At 44.2% G+C, this 16,724-nt stretch overlaps 2 non-coding genes and 1 pseudogene across 2 annotated transcripts; 1 reads left to right on the forward strand and 2 right to left on the reverse strand.

The window, feature by feature from the left end:
- Nucleotides 1-4,262: 4,262 nt before the first annotated feature.
- On the reverse strand, nt 4,263-4,342 carry LOC138230892 (U4 spliceosomal RNA; annotated as a pseudogene).
- Nucleotides 4,343-4,572: 230 nt separating this feature from the next.
- On the reverse strand, nt 4,573-4,689 carry LOC138230972 (U5 spliceosomal RNA). Its single transcript, XR_011186560.1, has one exon. It is a non-coding gene; the product is annotated as a U5 spliceosomal RNA (small nuclear RNA).
- Nucleotides 4,690-5,986: 1,297 nt separating this feature from the next.
- Nucleotides 5,987-6,059, forward strand: trnar-ccu (transfer RNA arginine (anticodon CCU)). Its single transcript has one exon. It is a non-coding gene; the product is annotated as a tRNA-Arg (tRNA).
- The last annotated feature ends 10,665 nt before the right edge of the window (nt 6,060-16,724 follow it).

Below are 16,724 nucleotides of genomic sequence, written 5' to 3' on the forward strand. Positions count from 1 at the left end.
TGAAACAGCTCGGATGAAACACTTGATTGCTTCCATGTGCATCTGGAGCCCATTTCTTATTTTCACTTCACGCCGCCCAAAGCATTTCTAAAACATGAGATTCGCGTTTGGGAATGCGCCCTGCCCTACGAATAAAACAGGTCTACGGGTCTGAAACCTCCTCCACGGAAAACAGTTCTGTTGCGCTTTTGATTAAAGGGAGATTCGCTGTTCTTACTTTTTGATGACATAACACCCAAAGGGGCTTCTTTGGAGCTGGATTCCAACCAGCATCCTAAAGTTTCTTGGCGGTATCCTTTACAGTCCTCTGTTCGGTCGACAAGGGACAGAAGGGGGCAGCTTTCCTAACACACACAGTGCAATGTACTGTAGTGTTCCCGTTCATTGAATTCGCAGTTCTGCATCAGACCTCTAACTCGTTTCCTTAGCTTGGATTTAAGCCATGAAGCAGGCTTCTAGTGTATAAACGTCTAGAGGAATCACAAACTAATTGAGAGGCCATCATCCCAGGGGGAACTGACAAAGTCTATCCCTAAACACCTAGCGCAGTCTCTCGAGAGACTGTCAAAAATCGCTTTCTCCGTTTGCGTTGCAAGTAAGTGAGAACACAGTCTCAAACCAGAGCCACTTGGGAGCAGCGGCACGTAAATACTGTTACTGTCACTGCTCGATACTGACATTAGCCTACTATACCATGTTCAGCCACCGCTAGGAAATGTACGGCTCTAGTACCGGAGCAAACAACAGGAGGGCCAAAGGCGCACAGGCACACGTGTCAGACATGGAGAGCGACAAGGATGGGATTCAACCCCATGTGTGTGGAGCACAACGGATTAGCAGTCCATCGCCTTAACCACTCGGCCAACTCGTCAACGAAACTGGGCTGTCCTGACATGGGTTGGCGCACTCCAGTTGATCTTTTTCTTTTTTTTCCCTCATACTCGAGGGTCATTTTCCTGTTCCACATGCGATTTCAACATTTTCCTTGGGAGATGTCAAGCCAGCAAGCCACTGCTGTGGTTCAGTGGCCAGTGTGGAGTTCAGTGGCCCTGTTGTACACAGAAAGCACATTGAGCTCCTTGGACATGAAAAGTTCCAGATAAAAGCCATTTGTCATCCTTTCTCTTGGTGTCGATGTTGCTATTGTATGTAAAGGTGGCAACTTGCTCAGCGAGCAGGCGGAGCACACACCGAATGCAGATGTGTCTGAGTGGTGTGTCCAAGTGGCTGCAAAAGGACAGCACTCCTGGGGTGCCGTGGCTTAGTTGGTTAAAGCGCCTGTCTAGTAAACAGAAAATCCTGGGTCCGAATCCCAGCGGTGCCTTTTTTTGTTCTGTGTTCTCGAACAGAACTGGTCAGTATGGACAACCGCATACGTCTAGACTTAATTAAATGCAAGTATTCATTTCCTGTCTTGAACGACTTGTTTTTCTTAAAATGGATGCAACTTGCAAAACATGAAATACAAACCTCGCTAATCAGCGCTCACGGCTGGCAAAAAAAAAAGAAGTCAGCAATGTTTTTTTCTTTAACCTTAAGCCTGCTAATGGAGAAGAAACTAGTCGCCACATCACATACATCCGTTTTAACGATAAGAAGGTAACAACTATCCTCACTCCAGAGTAAATCTCACGTTGAGGGCATATTTTTTTCCACTTTACCATGAGTCGGGCTCAGCTGCAGAGAGGCGAGAGCAGAGCAATGAGGTCAGGGGGACAGGGGAGTCACACGCTGGCGGTTTGAACACGCGGAAGATCACTGAGGGATCCACAGTATGTGGACCCTCCATGCGCCATCATTCCACACTCCAGACTCTGAATCCTGCCATCCGAGTTAAGATCTCGGCGGAACCGGAGGCGCAGTTCTTTCTTAAAACGTAATCTGGTGAGCATTTCTAGAATCGTACTTGTATAGATGCAGCCTTTAATGTGTTGCTAGGTTAAAATTTATGACTTCTTGAACTTCAGTAGGCAACTGCCCTCTTGATTTCGGATTTAATTTCTTTATTACAGGGGCGCTTTTATGATGACAGAGTCATGTTCAGGTACTTTGCTTGATGGAGGAAGCTCATTTCGGACTCTGTGATCTGCTCACCTGGAAAGGTCTGCTGTACTACTACAAGAGAGAAGTAGAGTCTGGAGGAAGGGACAATTTTATGATGCTTTGGAAGGTAATGTTTTTTTTTTCTTTGAAATCGAAATGAATCAGAATATCAGTGCAAAAGACAAACTCTTGGTTTGGTTTAAAGAGATATGGTTTTAAAACAGACAAAATGTAGAAAACAGGTGTTTCTCACTTTTGGAAAAGAATGGACCGGGGGTAATATTTTACTAGTTGCAGTGCTAAGCTCACTGGGTTACAGTCCTGCAGTGTCACACCAGGGCCAGTGGTGCAATGGATAATGTGTCTGACTATGGATTAGGAGTTTGGAGGTTTGACTCCTGCCTGGCGCTGGTTGTTTTTAAACACATCAGCCTACTCCCTAAGTAGCCTGTGCTACTTACTGCATTGTAATCGTACCCAGTAAGAGATTTCCTTCATGTAAATGAACTGCACCTGACAGCTTTAGAAAAACACCTGGGCTCAGTACGGTGCTGAGAGCTCAAGTTGTGTATAATGTAATAATTTAGGTAGAATAGATTCTAATAATATAATGATCCAGTGTGCTGCACTACTTCACTGTTTCACTGCTCTATGCCGTCTGGAAATAAATCCTCAGACTACTTACTGCCCTGGGCATGTACCAATAAATTACAGGAGCACATCTATATATCACTGCGTTGAAGCAGGAGACACAATCACTGCAAACACATCCTAAATACAGTGTTCCAGCACCTTTGACCTCATCCAGAACGTATCATTTCTTGAAAGGAATTGCTGTCCGAATGCACATCTGAATCCCAAACAGAATCTCTAGTAAAATCCGATCATTTGTGAAACAGGTAAATGTCTTAGGGGCCCATTCCTCATTCTCAAGACACATGTATGCAGTACGTACATCATGCATTGAGCAATAGGGATTAAAGACACCACAGGTAAGGTTAGAAGACATTCTGACTATATTCTAAAATATTGGACTCATATTCTTATGATGGCAGACATGATGCTGTGTTTAAAACCGGGGTTAATGGACATTATATGACTGTCAATTCTGTTTTGTTTTGGAGACTCTTGGCTGCCTATGTGGTACAGTGCAGCGTGAAGAAAACATTTTCCAAAACTGTGTCAGCTCAAAAGTTGTAAGAAAACCTTTCCAGCTGCTTTAACTCTCTTCATTTTTGTCATTTAATTGTCTGTCGGCACTATGTAGCAGCATTGCATGTCAACCCATCTCACCACGGAAAGGAACCTAACAGCTTTTGTAAGAGAGGAGAAAAGGACCTGGCCCGTACAGGACTCGAACCCACAACCTTGGTGTTATTAGCTCTAACCAACTGAGCTAACCAGCCTCACGACAGCAATCCTCTCTGTGCTGCAAAAAATCGAACTCAGGGAATTTCTTTTGCCCTCCTTTGAATTGAAAGCCGTGTAATTCAGTGTACGGGCTTTCTCGTGCAGTTTTATAGTTCTTGTAACCCAAATCCTACACTGGCGTGAAGTGACCCCCTATTTCACAGCATTTTTCAGCTGATTTAAAATGTACCTAAAGGAGAAGCATTATTGAAGACCATCAATTACCAAGAGCTTTTGTCAAAGGTTTTGGTGGTCATTTTTAATGACCACAGAGCGCTGTGACCTCGGTTTTACATCTCATCCAAGAGACAGCGCCCTTTTACAACACAGCGTCTCCGTCACTATGCTGGGGGATTGGGACCCGCACAGACCTCAGGGTGAGCGCCCCCCCACCGGCACCATTAACACCGCTTCCAGCTGGAAACTTTGTTTTTCCCTGTAGCTCACCCTCATCCGGGTACTGACCTGGCTAACACCTGTTTTGCTTCAGTGGGTTTTCAGTTGCGAGTTGCAAGGGGATGCAAGTGATGGAGCCACTCGCTGCAAAAGCCACTGCTTTGGCTGGGAATCGAACCAGAGCTTCCCGCATGGGAAGCGAGAATTCTACCACTGAACCAACAATGCTCACTGCCCAGTCCTTCAAAAAAGACGTTTTTTTGGTGCTCTGTTAAAAAAGCGTCGACATTACCTCTTTCAAAAGGCTTCACTTTCCTAGTCACATTCCAAGGCTCATTGAACCCGGGCTGTTTCCTCCAGCGGTATAGTATTGCAGTTAGACAGCACGATGCCTGCAAGACTATGTCACGCTCTGACGAGAAAAGTTTTCAACTAGCAATAATCGTGCCTCGGCTAAACCTCACAGGCTACGATACTGCCACTGCACAAAGCTGACGGTTGCCAGGCAACCGCGGGGATCCTATGGAAATCGTTATCAATCGTCTCATGGCATGTCGTTGCTGTAACGCTTCATATTTGCGGCCGGACACTTCCCGCCTCCCAGAGGAAAGAGCGCCAATCAGACAGGCGGAGACCGAGGACTCGCAGAGCAGACGGCCACAGTCGCCGTAATAAGAGCGATTGTGAGCGGTTTTGTTTTCTCTCTTTGACCAGCCCAGCTGCGCCCCACCCGAAGGCAGGGAAGCACAAAAATTGTATGGAACTCATTCATGCTCCTTTACTTGGAAATCTTTAGTAAAAGGCAAAAGATTTGTACGAGATGAAGAGAAACCAGAGTGCGTGGCTGGACAGCTGCAGGAGCCCAGGCCGCCTTCAAGGCCTCTGCCCTGCCGGTCGTGGTTGGCAATGCACCTGGCCTTACAAACGAGCCAGTGGGGCCCGTTCAGCTCCGGGCTCATCGCCTGCGGCTCTCGGCTTACCTGGCAGGGGAGATACCTTGATCAGCCTGTAGTTGGAGTAGTTGGATTGTTTTCTTGTTTTGTTTTGCGCGCTTACGAACGCCATGGAAAACGAAACAAAACTAAAGCCCTCGGCTCCTCCACTTGATTATAATCCCGTTACGTGTCGAAGCAGGAATTTACGTCATCCTACCACTGTAACACGGGGAATAGAGGGAAATGAGCACAAGCTACGAATTGTCTCAATCACTCCCTACAGTAGTAAGACGCCTGGAAGCGTGCACCCCCATCATTAATCTTTGCGCATCTGTGCAAGGTAAACTCTGGAGCAGTCTCTGAAACGGCTCAAAGGAAACACGTGATTGATTCCATGTGCATCTGGGGTTCATTTCTTATTTACATTTAATTCAAGGGAAAGGCTTGGGTCAGTTTCAGACGGCCTCCAACAGCGAGATTCAAGCGCCCCACCTTCAGCCCAATCTGCGCCGCCAGAACGCCAACGGCTCCTCTGGTCTCCGGGGTGCGGTTGTGACCCCGTAACCTAAAGTGTTGGTGGCAGACAAATGGAGACTAACAGGTGATGTCCTAGGACATGACTACATTGTGACACTCGGTGGGGATGGTGACCATTGCTTGGAAAAGAGTGCGAGGCCCCTTTAGAAAAACATTTTGTTAACAGGCATTCTGCCTCAGCCTAAACACCTATAGCTTGCAAAGCGCATGCTATTAGACAGGCACCTCTGCAAGACCTTAAGAGTCTCTTAAACTAGTGATAGTAAGGTGTTCCCAATGGGCGATGTTTGGCTTTCAAATCATCTCTCTGTGGAAGCGCCAAGATGCAGCTGTTTAAGGCTTAGAAGCAGCTGACTGTTTCACTACCTAGCTGATTACTGTCAGTCAGGGAGCTCAGAGGTGAAAAGCCTGTCTGAGAGACAATTCGCCGTCAATCAGTTCAATATGTTCCGTACCAGCTCGGCGCACCTGAGATCATCTTGGTAGCCGTGTAGCTCAGATGAGTGAGAGCGTGTGTGTGTGTACCACCGTGATTGGATGCCGGTCCTTCTCAGGTCACAGTAAACCTTCTGCTGCCTAACTTTCCTAATTTTGGGGATCCCTTTGAAAAAGCAAAGGAAAAAAAAAACTGGCTCTTCATCAGCGTGATCGACCCAACCCAGTGTGCCCCAGTGGCCTAATGGATAAGGCACTGGCCTCCTAAGCCAGGGATTGTGGGTTCGAGTCCCATCTGGGGTGCTCCTGTCCCTTTTTGAGTGTACAAATGTCCTTGTGATTTGTGAAGCTGCAACCCCACCTTACTCAGTGAGCGTCTCTGCTTTTCTCTCACATACAGTTGGGAGAAAAACTTTTGTAAACAGCCCTTTGGAATGATGTGGATTTCTGCATGAATGGCTCCTAACATGTGATCTTATCTTTATCTAAGTCATAATAATTAATAAAGAGAGTCTGATTTAACAAACAACACACGCCCAACATTTGACATTGCTGTTTCTTTATTGACCAAATGGTTTAAACAATCAAGGTCATTGATGGAAAAAGTACATGAACCCTTATATTAAGGAGCTAGTGGAACCTCCTTTATGACAAAAACCTCAACCCCCACTTTCTGTAGCGGCTGGTCAGACCTGAGCAGCGGTTAGGAGGTATTTTGGCCTATTCCTCTATGAAAAACTGTTTCAGTTCATGTATATTTTTGGGATGTCTTGCACTGAACGGCCTGCTTCAGATCACGCCACAGCACTTCAATGGGATTGGGGTCAGGACTCTTACTTGGCCATCCCAAAATACGGAATTTCTTCTGTTTCAGCCACTCTGTTGTTGATGTACTCCTTTGTTTTTGTCATGCTGCATGACCCAGCGTCTTTAGAGTTTTAGATCACAGGCAGACACCCTGACATTCTGCTGTAGAATTTCCTGATACATCTTGGAATTCATCGGTCCCTCGATGATTGCAAGCCGTACAGCCTCCGCTATGCTTCCCAGGTGGGATGAGGTTTTGGAGTTGGTATGCAGTGTTTTGTTATCTCCAAACATAACGCTGTGCACATTTACCAACAAGTTCAACTTTTGTCACATCTGTCCACAGAACATTGTTCCAGGAGTTGCTGTGGAACATCCATGTGGTCTTTAACAAACTTGAGAGGGGCAGTGGTGGTTTTTTTGGGGGGGAGAGCAGTGGTTTCCTCCATGGTGACCTCGCATGATCACCACTCCTGTTCAGATTTCTTCTTATGGTGGACTCATGAACACAGACGTAAGACAAAGTCAACCACCTGTTCGCTAGATCCCATCCCCACTCAGCTAGTCAAAGATTCCCTCGAAGGACTGGCAGGACCTATAATTAGTATGATGAATGCATCGCTTGCGTCAGGCGTTGTACCTGATCAATTTAAGGTAGCGGTTGTTAGACCGCTCCTTAAGAAGTCAAATTTGGATCCACAAGTTCTTAACAACTACAGGCCTGTCTCAAAGGTCCCATTTCAATCTAAAAGTCTTGGGAGAATAGTTGTTGCCCAACGTCAATCGTATCTGGATTCAAATAATATGCTTGAGAAATTTCATTCTGGTTTCTGAAACTGCATTAACAAGAGTCGTAAATGATATTCTCTTAGCTACTGATGCGGGGAATGCAACAGTGCTTGTGCTTCTAGATCTTAGAGCTGCCTTTGACACGGTTGACCTCTCTGTTTTGTTACACAGGCTTGAGTTTGAGGTTGGCTTATCTGGAACCGTCCTTCAGTGGTTTACTTCACATTTTACTCATCGTTTTCATTATGTTCAAATATCTAATAATTGTACTGCTTCATCAATGTCACCAGTTCAATTTGGGGTACCAGAAGATCAGTGCTGGGACCAATATTGCTCTCTCTCTCTACATGCTGCTGCTAGGTAGGATAATATGAAAAAATAATATGAACTTTCATTCATATGCTGATGACACTCAAATAAACATTTTGTTTACACCAAACAACAACTCTTCTATTATCAGTTTAGTTAAATGCATTAAGGAAGGAAATACTTGGATGTGTGAAAACTTTTTGTTACTCAACTCTGAGAAAAATGAGGATCTGTTGATCGGAGGCAACAATACTGATAAGACTACTATAACTTCAGCACTTAACTCAGAGGATTTAAACATTTGCCTCAAAGAGACAGCACGTAACCTAGGCGGCATATTAGACACAAAGCTCTTAACAACTTGCATTGTTAAGTGCCTTGGGACAACCTTGTTGTGAAAGGCGCTATATAGAAATACATTGATTTGAATTGAATTGACAATGTAAAATGTTGTGTGTGTTGTTTGTTAAACAAGACTGTCTTTATTTATCAAAAAATAAAAGGAATTTGCTAGGAATGCAAACGTTAGGTTGCGCTTCTTCATGCTGCATCGTCGGCATGAGTGGAGCTTTTTAAACATCTGTACTTACTGTGCCCCATAAGAAATCGTTTGTCCCCGTTCAAAAGAGATTGTGCGATGTCCTGCAGTGTTCGCAAAGCAAACCTTTGACAGTTTGAAAAGAGGAATTTATTCTGCTTCCTGTGTGTGCAGTAGTTACAAAGTTGAACGTCTTTACACGATTTGCTGCAGTTTTCAGTGGGCGGGCTTTGTCAGATGGCTTGGAAAAACGCACTGTGTTTCGGCTTGGGAAACATCATGAGAAGTGTCCTGCATGTTTTCTGTGTATAGCTGTCTTTTAACGCATACAGAATTCATTCGAAATCATTGATTTCTCCAATTAACAAGGGTCCCTTAAAGGATGAGTCAAAGTAACGTCTAATCGGATTAGTTTCCTTAGAGCTGGTTCAGAGTTTCCTCAAGAGTTTACCTTACACAGATGCGCAAAGAAGAATGTTGGGGGTGCACGCTTCAAGGTGCCTTACAGCTGTAGGGAGTGATTCGAGATGATTCGTGGCGTGTGCTCGTTCCCATATACCGTACGCCCCGGGGTGCAGTGCTAGGATGACGTACAATACCGCTTGGGCACATAACGGCGTTATATGCAAGTGCGGGACGTGAGGGTTTTCGTTTGTTCATTTTGTTTTGCTCTGCTTTGCTTTGTTTCATGGTCAAGAGGCGTAAGGTAAGTCGTAATCCAGGGAGAACACTGGTGGCAAACAGTCCAAGGTGAGAGGCGAGGTCCAAAGTCAAAAAGGCAGAAGGGGAGTCCAATATCCAGAATAAACGAGGTAATGGAAAAAACGCCAGGTAGAGCTCTCAAGGAGTAGACTCAATACCAGCGGGAAGCAGGTAAAGATGGTAAAAATAGCACTGCGTACCGCACGGTGGAGTGTGTGCAGGTGGGTTAACTCGTGCGGCGGCGTTTGTTAATAATCATCCGCTGCTGGTGCTGTTTAGATTGCTTAAGAGTTGGTCTTAACTGCCTGGCAGTCATGACAAGCTCCTCTTTAAGCTGTGGTTTAGTTTTGCATTCATGTGTTTCTAGAGCAGTTATTTATGGGGGTGGGTGGGTCTTTCACAGAGGCTCAGGACAAATCCCCTGCATGAAAGTCTACTGTGTGCGTTCAAACAGTCACAGGTCAAGAGCCAGGCAGGAGGACAATGGACAGAAGAAGCAACGAACTAAAAATAAAAGAACGAATATGAAAAAGCCACCATCTTGTTCTTTTTGACATTTTCCGACTTTCATGCAAGCCAGGACAAAGTTGCTCGTAGCTACTTGTGGATTCAAATACTCTATCGAGTGCTTTGATGAGTTTTTGCAATTTGATTGTCTTCCTGTCAGCCTGTTTCTGTTTTTCTTTTCAATCTAGTGATGGAAAGTAAGAGGGAAATGATGGAGCAATCAATAACTGCTCCGGAAAAATGGCAGAAAGAAATGGCCCGTCACTAAGGACATTTGTGAAGCAGAGGAGTGACATCACCACAAAGGCGACACATTCTGCTGATGGTTTTGGTGAATAATGATTGAGGCGCGTTAAGAGAAAGGTAGCTGTGTCAGCATGCGTAGGCTGCAAAAGATAAAGCAAAGGTTTACTCCATGCTGAAAAGAGAAGAAAAGAAGCACAACGTTTCGGCTGTGGAGTCTTCTGTGCCATCTTCTTTAGCGATGGTGATGATGTTTACATTGGAAAAACTGAGACACGCATACTGGAGGGGCTTGAACCACCAACTTTTCAGCACCACAGAGTCTGACAGTCTTTTGTGCGCCCTACATTTGCAGGTTTATGGTCAAAGAAAACAATCACTTGCGCTTCTTGCAGCCGGCAATCTTTTTCCACTGACAACCAAGAAATGGATTTCATCTTTCACAAGCTGTATGGATTTCTTCAAAAACAAGTTATTCCAGAAAGGAAATGAATTCTTGCATTAAACTGAACCAAGCTGTACATGTTTGTCTGAAATGAGACATTCGGCACAACAAGACACGGAGAGAGGCACCGCTGGTATTCAGACCCAGGATCGCCTGCTTACTAGGCAGGCACTTTAAGCCACTAGGGAACAGCGCCAGCGGAGCCCGGCGCTTTTACAGACACTTGGATTTGGGTTTTTTTCATTTATGTTTGTGGACCTTCACCATTTGAGGAAGTGAGTTAGATAAGAAAGTTACAGGTATGGTGAGCAATGAATAACAAAGGCACGTACTGCGTATTCCTTACAGAAGAGTAAGCAATTTGTTCTAAAAAACACCGGCTAAAGTCCAACATCGTTAGCAATCTTATTACTTAAATAGAATAAACATCAATAAACTGTAAGGTGCTGGTACATGCGAGTAGATTTGATCTTCTATTAAACAAAAATGCAATTACAGCTCTAAAAAGGTCAACCTAGACTTCTGTAACAGATCTGTTCAGGTCATCGCTGTTCCTCTGACCTTGTGAGTCTTTGGAATTTTAAAAGTGTATTTTGCTTGCCTTTCATGTGGTCTGTGTACAAGTCACTGTGGCGTATGCGGTCCTACACAGCCTTGCTATAGACGTGACGAGCCTCCGCTATGTTGCAATGGAGAACAGGTTCAGTACGGAGCTGCCGAGAAAATTCAGCTGGAAAGCTTGTTGCAGAAAAGCATCGTTATCTGCGTCCAGCTGCAAAGCGTCACTCGTGGGTGCTGAAGAATCGATTTCACAGGCTGCGGGTATAGGCGATTTAGAGTGTTAAAGGTCCCAGCGAAAACAAAACAGCGCTGGTCCTTTTTCATGCACGCACGAGAGCAAATGCAAAGGATTTGAACCTGCGCAGGGAGACCCAAACAGATTTCAAGTGTGTTGCCTTAACCACTCGGCCACGATTACAGTAAGTACGCCAGCTGTTGGCTTCTTGCTACAATCGAACAAGGAGTGCAAGGCGGCGGCGGCAACTTTTTTCAAGTTCGCTCTCCGTTTAAGAAACCTTTTACGCCATACGTGTAAGCAGACACACACCTCAGAGTACTTAAGGGTGGCTTCAAGTTGGAATGATAAAGTCTCCCCGTTCGGACATGAAAATAGAACTTTCTTAGACAGAAAGAAATCAACAACGGAGACATGTGGATGACGATTTCAGTCACTGCACTTTGAATAGCATTTTTACTCGAGTTACAGGAGATGCACGAATGGCCCTTGACCTACGCTCTTACGAATGACTTGGAACATTCAAAGAGAACAGCCCTCAAGTCCTGCGGTTTATTATAATGCTGTTGCGTGTCGAGGCAGTATTTGACTCCGTCCTACCGTTGAGACAGGGGGCGTACTGTAAATGAACTGCACCTGACAGCTTTAGAAAAACACCTGGGCTCAGTACGGTGCTGAGAGCTCAGCGTTGCTGTTGTTCTTATTAGCACGCACTGCATCGGCTATGACCCGAACTTTTCAATTATTCCGATCAGTAAGTCAACACGTAGTCCACATGAAAGGTAGAAATATTCTCTTGTCTGTCTCATGTTTTTATAGAACTGAATGTCCCTGACAATGTACTGTTAGTTTTAATTGAAGAACGGCATCTGTGTTCAAATATACCAGAAAAGTTTACGTAACTGCTCATGCAACACTCAGTTGTAATTAATCAAGAAATAAAGTCGAACAACAGCTGCGAGATTGATTCTGAACGTATGAGATTGCAGCGCCTTTTACTTCCATTGACAAATGATAGATATTCGAAGAGAGATCCTTCAGACCAGCAAGCAAACCCACGGCTATTTCGGTTTTCTATCTAGGCAACGTTGGTGTCTGCAATAGCATACATGAAAGCGTGATGCAATTTCTGTGGCTACATTAGTTGCACGTCATGCACAGTAAGAGTGTTTCTAACACCAAATACAAAGTCAACAATTAGCGATCACGCCTTCTCCTCAGTTAACCCACTGAAACCCTTGCTGTTAACAGTTACTGCGTGCTTTACGAGCACCTACATATTGTGTCGGTTCTTTCAGCTTTATTCATTACGTTTTCAAAGGCATAAGTAGAGCACCAGAGGTGCGAACACAAAGTGTGTGGTTACTTGAAGAATTGATTTCCATGGCAGCGGGGACAATTGATTTAGCGTTTTTATAGCACGAGGAAAGGAGAAGCAGCACTACGCCTTTTCCGCGCAGGCACAAAGCGACGTGCGGCAGACGCCGTAGTCTGCAGGATTCGAATCTGTACGGGGAGTCCCCAATGCATTTCGAGTCCATCACCTTAACCACTCGGCTACGACTACAGCGAGCTCGCCGCTGCCGCATTCCTCCTATAATCTAACACGGAGTGCGAGGTGGCTGCGGAAACCTTTTTAAAGTCGCTCTCCGTTAAAAAAAAATACCTTTCACAAGATTCGTGCCGGCAGACAGACACGCCTCAGAGGGTTTAAGGCTGGCTTCACGTTCAAATGATAAAGTCTCCCCGTCCGGATGTCAAAATGCAACTTTGGCAGACAGAAAAAACATCAACAAACCACAAATGTGGACAAGGATTTTACAAGCTGCACCACACTGCACTTTCAAAAGCATTTACATTCGTGTTAGCCGCAGGAATTGCCTTTGATTTGCGCGCTTACGAACGCCATGGAAAACGAAACAAAACTAAAGCCCTCAGCTCTTGCACTTGATTATAATGCTGTTACGTGTCGAAGCAGTAATTTACGTCATCCTACCACTGCAACACGAGGAATAGAGGGAAATGAGCACACGCTACGAATCGTCTCAATCACTCCCTAGAGTTGTAAGGCGCATTGAAGGGTGCACCCCCATCATTAATCGTTGCGCCTCTGTGAAAGGAAAGCTCTTGAACAGTCTTTGAAACAGCTCGGATGAAACACTTGATTGCTTCCATGTGCATCTGGAGCCCATTTCTTATTTTCACTTCACGCCGCCCAAAGCATTTCTAAAACAGGAGATTCGCGTTTGGGAATGCTCCCTGCCCTACAAATAAAACAGGTCTACGGGCTGAAACCTGCTCCACGGAAAACAGTTCTGTTGCGCTTTTGATCACATAACACCCAAAGGGGCTTCTTTGGAGCTGGATTCCAACCAGCATCCTAAAGTTTCTTGGCGGTACCATTTACAGTCCTCTATTCGGTCGACAAGGGACAGAAGGGGGCAGCTTTCCTCACACATAGAGTGCAATGTACTGTAGTGTTCCCGTTCATTGAATTTCTCAGTTCTGCATCAGACCTCTAACTCGTTTCCTTAGCTTGGATTTAAGCCACGAAGCAGGCTTCTAGTGTATAAACGTCTAGAGGAATCACAAACTATTTGAGAGGCCATCATCCCAGGGGGAACTGACAAAGTCTATCCCTAAACACCTAGCGCAGTCTCTCGAGAGACTGTCAAAAATCGCTTTCTCCGTTTCTCCGTGCAAGTAAGTGAAAACGCGGTCTCAACCCAGAGCCACTTGGCAGCAGCGGCACGTAAATACTGGTACTGCCACTGCTCGATACCGACGTTAGCCTACTATACCTTCTTCAGCCACCGCTAGAAAATGTATGGCTCTAGTACCAGAGCAAACAACAGGAGGGCCAACGTCGAACAGGCACACATATCAGACATGGAAAGCGACAAGAACGGGATTTGAACCCATGCGTGCAGAGCACAATGGATTAGCGGTCCATCACCTTGGCCACTCGGCCACCTCGTCGAAACTTGTTGGGTAATGCGCTCCTGTCTAGTAAACAGGAGATCCTGGGTCCGAATCCCAGCAGTGCCTTCTTTGTTCTGTCTTCTCTAACAGAACTGGTCCTTACGGACAACCGCCTACGGCTAGACTTAATTAAATACAAGTATGCATTTCCTGTCTTTAACGCGACTTGTTTTTCTTAAAATGGATGCAACTTGCAAAACATGAAATACAAACCTGGCTAATTAGCGCTAGCGGCAGGCAAAAAAAAAAAGAAGTCAGCAATGTTTTTTTTCTTTAACCTTAACCCTGCCAATGGAGAAGAGTTAAACGACCGAGTCTATGCAGCTTAAACGCACGTCAGGTTCTTAGCTGAAAGGTTGGTAAATCACGCTCACCCCAGTCCTTAATCTTTTAAAGAGGATACAAAATTGAACCTAGTCGCCACATCACATACATCCTGTTCATTGATAAAAAGGTAACATCTATCCTCGCTCCAGAGTAAATCTTACGTTGAGGGCATAGTTTTTTTCACTTTACCGTGAGTCGGGCTCGGCTGCACAGAGGAGAGAGCAGAGCAATGAGGTCACGGGGACAGGGGAGTCACACGCTGGCGGTTTGAATACGCGGAAGATCACTGAGGGATCCACAGTATGTGGACCCTCCGTGCGCCATCAGTCCACACTCCGGACTCTGAATCCTGCCATCCGAGTTAAGATCTCGGCGGAACCTGAGGCGCAGTTCCTTCTTAAAACGTAATCTGGTGAGCATTTCTAGAATCGTACTTGTATAGATGCAGCCTTTAATGTGTTGCTAGGTTAAAATTGATGACTTCTTGTATTTCAGTAGGCAACTGCCCTCTTTATTTCGGATTGAATTTCTTTATTACAGGGGCGCTTTTATGAAGACAGAGTCATGTTCAGGTACTTTGGTTGATGGAGGAAGCTCATTTCGGACTCTGTGATCTGCTCACCTGGAAAGGTCTGCTGTACTACTACAAGAGAGAAGTAGAGTCTGGAAGAAGGGACAATTTTATGATGCTTTGGAAGATAATGTTTTTTTTTTCTTATACTGAAAATGAAAGGTAGGTGTTTATATATGGACTCAGTCTTTGGAATTTGTATATATATATATTTCAGTGATCCCTCAGCCATTCCTTCTGTATTGTAATTCAATTTCTCTTTTAAAATTCCTTCCCCACTTCTAGGACCTGCAGTTGCTGAACTCCACAATGGCTTCTATTGGAAAGTCTGTGACTGAGACCAAGTAATTGTTCACTTTTTTATGAAACCATTATTTATTTTGGAGCAATGAGCAATTCTTATATAAATGCAATAAAATCATTATGCTCAAACTATGAGAGAGAATTTTAAGGATAATTTAAGAAATCAGTCTTAGCTTGTTTCTATACACAGATGGTATTATTTATTTTCAAAGGAAACCCGTGAGGATTCCCCTGGTGTGCAAGATGTGCCTGAATACTTTTGATCAGCTTCCTGCTCACTTGAAGAGGGCATGTATGAAGCACGCCACGGCAGAAGAGATCAGGATGGCCTCTCAACAGGCGAGGGAGGACATGATGAATCACCTGAAGAACGGGGTCATCGTGGATTACCACAGAACAGAGATCGTGTCTGGTGAGGCAAACAGGATAGTGGTTGTAAGACTGCTAGAGTCCTTGGGCCTTTTTGTACACGGGAAGCCTGAAGACACATCGGCAAGGTGAGATATTTTTAATCTGTAAGGCTTCTGTAGTTTCTTTTTGAAATCATTGTTACAACATATTATGTAAAAGCATGTTGAAAAGAATCTACCTGCATTCCAGCGGCCCTGAGCAAGAGGCCGCTGTCCAGGAGGAAAAGATGCCAGAGGCTCCTCTAGAAACTGAAACAGAAGCGGATAAGGAAGGGAAAGATGTGAGCTCTGAAGAACTCTATCAGCAGTAAGACTTTTTATTTTTCAGATGTATCTTTTTTTACTAAAATTCTAATTTGTCTTATAGGTATAAAATGTTTAAGCCGGTGTTTTATATCCTTACAGGCCCTGAGTAGTTAAAAAGTATCAGCAGGCCGGAAGAGAGTGGCCCAAGCTGGACTCTATAGAAAGCACTCCCTGGATGCTCCTCTCCTGATTGGATTCAAACAGTACCTTACCAAGGATCTGGGAGTGGCAAATTATTCTCAGGAGGTATTTATTTTTTAAAGGCATTAAAAATTAAGCAATGGTATCTTCATTGTAAATGTTTTTATTTCTTAGCTTAAAATTCACACATGTGAAATGATGTCAGCCATAAACATCATGACTCTATATTTCCTACCTGAATCTATTCTACTTAAATTATTACATTATACACAATTTGAGTTCATTTTAAAAAGTAAAAGGTAATGAAAGGAATGCATTTTTATAAGAAAGATAATACCGATATGCATGTGATAATCTTCCTTATATCATGTAGTGCGTCATTTGGACACTTTGTGGGCTTGAAATACAAAGCAAATCATGTTCTATGGTACAAGATAAATACAAAACTTAAGCTTTTATTTTAATTAGATTTGTTTATAAAGCATAAGCAATCATTTATTACATTAATATATGTGAAAATAACATTTAAGCATCATACGTTTAGTATATTTAGTCCCTAATGCTGAAAGAAATTATCATAGAACATGACATCTAACCTTACCTGTGGCGTCTTTAATCCCTATTGCTCAATGCACGGTGAAAGCATTGCATACATGTGTCTGACAATGAGGAATGGGCCCCTGAGACAGTCATTTGCATGTTTCACAAACGATCGTATATTACTAGAGATTCTGTTTGGGATTTGAATGTGCATTCGGACAGCAATCCCTTTCAAGAAATGATATGTTCTGG

The sequence above is a fragment of the Lepisosteus oculatus genome, unplaced genomic scaffold (assembly GCF_040954835.1).
Source record: "Lepisosteus oculatus isolate fLepOcu1 unplaced genomic scaffold, fLepOcu1.hap2 HAP2_SCAFFOLD_52, whole genome shotgun sequence".
Classification (NCBI taxonomy): domain Eukaryota; kingdom Metazoa; phylum Chordata; class Actinopteri; order Semionotiformes; family Lepisosteidae; genus Lepisosteus; species Lepisosteus oculatus.